The sequence below is a fragment of the Haplochromis burtoni genome, unplaced genomic scaffold (assembly GCF_018398535.1).
Source record: "Haplochromis burtoni strain Fernald_Lab_line unplaced genomic scaffold, NCSU_Asbu1 Contig_567, whole genome shotgun sequence".
In the NCBI taxonomy this organism is placed as follows: Eukaryota; Metazoa; Chordata; class Actinopteri; order Cichliformes; family Cichlidae; genus Haplochromis; species Haplochromis burtoni.
The window spans coordinates 273,173-278,300 of NW_024582928.1; the positions used below are offsets into that span (position 1 = coordinate 273,173).

General features: G+C 35.5%; 1 long non-coding RNA gene across 1 annotated transcript; it reads right to left on the minus strand.

Annotated features, from left to right (window-relative positions):
• Positions 1-1,537: 1,537 nt before the first annotated feature.
• On the minus strand, positions 1,538-4,872 carry LOC102294837. The gene is made up of 4 exons (XR_001335748.2): positions 4,783-4,872; positions 4,301-4,355; positions 3,436-3,566; positions 1,538-2,132 (listed from the first exon to the last, which is right to left on the minus strand). It is a non-coding gene; the product is annotated as an uncharacterized LOC102294837 (long non-coding RNA).
• Positions 4,873-5,128: the final 256 nt, after the last annotated feature.

Below are 5,128 nucleotides of genomic sequence, written 5' to 3' on the forward strand. Positions count from 1 at the left end.
GAGAGAACTTTAAGAAAGGACAGAGAAAACTGCATTTGCTCAAGAGACTCCTTGTTTTAAACGCCAGTAAGACTGAACTATATCCTAAAATCAGTCAGGGACTGGCTTCTTTTTCTTCAACTGCTACATCAAGCATTCAAAATCAGAGTAATATTGGATTCGTCTCTGGGGTTTGACTCACATGCATCAAACATTTTGCGACACAGGGTTTCCTTAGCTGAACTTAAGAATATTATTCATACATTACATTGTTACATTGTTAGGTCTTTCTCAGTTTTTAACACATGAACAACAGTGTTATACACACAATTACCATTTGAGTTTGTGTCTTAAAGTGTTATAGATATTAAAAAGTGACTGCATGTATACTAACATGATATAGACAAAACAAAAAACTGTGTAATTTTAGCTGCAAACAAACTTTTTTAAAGTTTCTCCAGTTTGGTAATTTATTTTCTGCCTCACTTCCATCTATGTCGGTCAATTTTGGAATCCAAATCAAATTCAGTTTCTATTTTAGAGTTAGAGGGTCTGCGAGTGCTGAATTAGTTTAAATAGTTTTATAAAGACATGCATAGTTTGCTGAGAAATGTTGATATTGAACAATTCTCCAATAAACACAGTTTGTATCCCTTGCTAACACTCGGAGGGCTAAAACAATGTATTTTCTTTCCCTCTTGTTTTCTAATATACAGTATGTGAAGTATATAATCATAGATTATAGGATTTTCCATTGTCCATAATATTGCTTTTCTTTTACATAAGTTACATTTCTGTGTAGCTAAATTGTTTTTGCAATGTTAATTCAACTTTTAAAATGAATTAAATCCTGTATTGATGAACTGCATCAGAGTCAGCTAGTTGGTGTGGATGCTGGACATAAAAAGCATTCAGCTCCAATGCCAGAGACACACATTCTGGCTTTCAATATGTGTATGTTTCAGTCTATGTATGTTCTGTTCACTGAGAAATGACTGAGATTTTTCTTATTTTTGGCGTGAGGATGATGGAAGACTAATAGCACCTGCACCTCTCAAGGCCATACTGGTGGAGGGCACGAAAGCCTGCAGGAATCTCTGGCAGCCTGTGAGAGTCAAAACTTTGATAAGTCATAGGTAATAAGTAAATATTCAGTAACAGCACATATATGTTGTTGCTCACAAATTACAGACCCATTTCTCTACTCCCACAATTATTCAAAAATACTTAATAGACTGTATACATTTATAACTAAACAAAATATTACCAGGATTTTTCGGATTTAGATCAAACAGATCAACATCCATGGCATTAACTGAATTATTTAAAGAAGTTACAAATTGTGTCAATGAAACAAAGTAAGCAGCAGGAGTTTTTAACTTGAAAACAACCTCTGACACATTTGATGACAAGATGTTAAATGATACAAAGGAAAGACCTCATATTAGAGGGGTGGCGCTAGACTGGGTGAAAAGCATTTAGAGAGCAGGGACTCCTCAACATTCAGACTCTTCATCTTATATGCAAATGATATATGCAGAGCAGCAGATATGTCGAAGTTCATTTTTATTTGCGGATGATACATATATTCTTTGTCATGGAGAGAATTTGCAACAGCTTTTGCAGGTCACGAAACAAGAAATGACAAAACTAAAAAGATGGTCTGAAAAAAACAAATGGTCACTTTTTAAGAAAAACTCAAATTATGATATATGGAAACCTCAGAAAAATATGTACACTCAAAAAAACCATCAAAGTCCTGAAGAAAACAAAGCTTCTGCTCAATCATAAATCACTTCATACACTTTATTGTTCTCTTATATTGCTATATTTAAATTGCTGTGTAGAGGTGTGGGGTAACACATGCAAAGGTGCACTGCAATAGTTATGTACACTTCAAGAATGAGCAATAAGACTAGCTTCTTCCCAGGTGAAATAAAGACGTGAATATCTGGCTTATACATGAATAAGATATGTGTAATTATTGGAGATGCTATAAGGATTTAAAAGACAAATTTTAAAGGATTTGAAATCATGGGAGACTACGGGAAAAGGATTAAACTAGCACAATGTGCTCACTTGTCACTTGGTCTGCTGGCTGCACAGTCTGGAGCTGATTTATAGATTTTAAGCTGAGTCAGGTGAAACCGCTGCTGAAATAGTGAAGGGAAAAAGCATGTAAGTACAAAATACTCTTCAATAGAAAATACTTTCCAAACAGTTGATATTAATTGCATTTCTAAAATGTGTCTAAGACAGGAAAGAAGGAGACAATCTTAAAATGCCACTCTTTTCCTCCTCCTCAAGTCTTATTCTCCTAGATTGAATTCAAACTCTAAAACACGAAAACATGTATAAACATGCTTATTTATCCCAATATTATCTCAATAATTAACACGAGTTTAGAGCACTTGGAGCTGATCAGCATCTTTAAATGGAGCTGCAGAGAGAGAAAACAAAATCCCCATTCCATACTAAATGCAATGTTTTGAGCAAAAATAAAGAGCTTTAATGAAACCCACTGACTGGATTGGCACCCATTTGTGTCAGTAACATAGTTCTGCAACTGATCTGCTCAAATAACTGGATGTCAGCCTTGTAGACGTGATCGTGATTCAGGAAATGCAACCATGTTAAATGACCTGAGACAGCTGATTGTTATTGTGTAAACAAAATCTGTCAAAGGGGGTCAAACTGAACTCTTGACACAAACACATCAGATAACAAAGAGACAAGAATGGAAGGGCAGAATAGGAAATACAAAAGGGGATTAAATATAACAAAGTGGAAGCAACTGAAAATGACAGCAACTCAACAGTGAAATTGTAGGCTATGTAAAATCACAGAGTGGGTTCAGCAGATGCTTAGTGCACAGAGGTCATTAAATTTCTGCAGTCAATTGCTATAGCCCCTTAATCTTCATGTAACCATCAAATTAGCTCAAAAACAATACGTAGAGAGCTTCATGGAATGGGTTTCAATGTCCGAGCAGCTGCATCCAAACCTTAAACTATCAAGTGCAGTGCAAAGCCTTGGATGGAGTGATGTAAAGCATGCCACCTCTATGCATTTGCATGAACTGGAGAACTGGAACCTTTTTCTCTAAGGGTCTTTAATCTGGTCAAATTGCATGATATACCCACAGAAACTTTTTTTCTTTAAAAAAGATGCAATGCCTGCCAATCACAGTGTTGAATTGTTATTTGTAACTTTCTTTTGTACTTTTGTAATAGTATTCCCTGAGTTATCCTACCCTTTTCTCCTCTGAAGACATGCTTATATCTACATTTAAACTGGAGAATTGGATGATACAGAAGTCATTCCATTTTGTTTTAGTGGATATCAACTGACTTACTGGTTATTTTTCATTGTTATTTTACTACGAGTACTGAATAAGCAGGGACCATACTGTTTTGGCAGAGAAGTGATTAAAATGTAAGAAATTTTTAGTCATACCTCTGTCGCAAAACAGACCTGTCCAGTTCATCTCACAGTTGCACTGCCAGGGCATGTTGCAAGTTCCATGGACACATCCAGGATAAGTCAAACATTCGTTACAAAGTTCTCCCTGCCAGCCATAATTGCATCTGCCGAACACAAATATGTAACTATGAATACATTCCCTTTGTCATCGCCTTAAAATCTCTTCTTTGTTCTAATGCTCTGTATCTGGTGTTTATTTTTCCTCACTTACTTCCACATGATCGTGATCCAGAATAGCAGATAACCGATAACAGAGGTAAATAAACCCTCTTTAGTGTTTCTTTTTTGTTTGACAAAGCTTTTAAATGACTTCTCAGAAGCTCACAACAGAACATCTCAAACAAATCTGTAGGTTATTAAAAAATAAAGATAAATATCAACATTGTGATCCTTTCTTTTTGTCCATGTGTCTTACTAAATAAAATCTCCAAAAGTTGATTCTGTTCATCTAGATGTAGTGTTTTGTGGGAGAAACGTTTCGTCACTCATCCAAGTGACTTCTTCAGTCTCAGCTGACTGCAGGTCAGTCAGCTGAGACTGAAGAAGTCACTTGGATGATTGAGAATGCATCAAGACGTACTAAATAAAATGTTTGGGTTCTAGAAACTGTTTCTATAAATTAAATCTCACAGAAGGTTTTTGTGTCTATTTGTGCCATAGGAATGGGTCATCAGTTTGGAGGTCGTTTCACATTTTAAACCAAAAATAAAATAATAAAAAAAAAGTGAGTGGACATGGCTGACAGGCTCAGATGAATGTTTTAGTGTTGGTCATAAGCAAATCTTATTGAGAAACTGCAATAGAAACTGCATTGGATGTATGTGAAGTTTTGACTTACTGTTGTGTGTGTTGTTGTCCCAGTCCCAGGCCTCTACAGTCAAAGTGTATGTCCGCTTGAGGAAAAGGAAAAACAACCAGTCACATGACATTTAGGACTTAATATTTCAGTGCATACATGTGTTCCTGAACGAAGTGTTGAAGTGTTGCCCATTTAATGATATAGTCACAACAGCCTTCACCATCACTCAAATTTGGGGTGAACAGCTATATAAACACGTCCCATTTAGCAACTCCTTTTTGCTTAACAACACAATCACTCTGTTTAAGAATAAAAAAATAAAAAAAATAAGACTCTTTATCTGGGTCCTTAACATGTAACACTCCCCATGGATCTGGGAGCTCTGCAGACTCATGACATGTCTATGTTGCTAACATTTACATGAAGATTCAAGATTGATCTGTCTTCTTATTTAAATTCTTTTATTTAATAATTTTCCCCCTTACATTATATTTTATGATATTGTAACAGTGGCTACATACCTATTATGGCATATACCAATTTCCTTGAGATTTTCAGATTTTTTTTAGGTTGATTTCTCATGTGCCAGTCCTGTCTACACACAGGACAAAGCATGGATTGGTTTGTGCTCTGGTATGCACTCCCAACTATGGGACCTTATATAGACAGGTGTGTGCCTTTCCAAATCATGTCCAATCAACTGAATTTACCACAGGTAATTTGAAAACAAATTATCAGCGGAAACTCAATTTTCACTGTCAAAGCAAATGCTATGAATACTTATATACATCTTAAAATTTGGGGTTTTGCTTTTCATAAATTTGGAAGAATTTCATGCAAACTTTTCACACTGTCATTATGTATTGT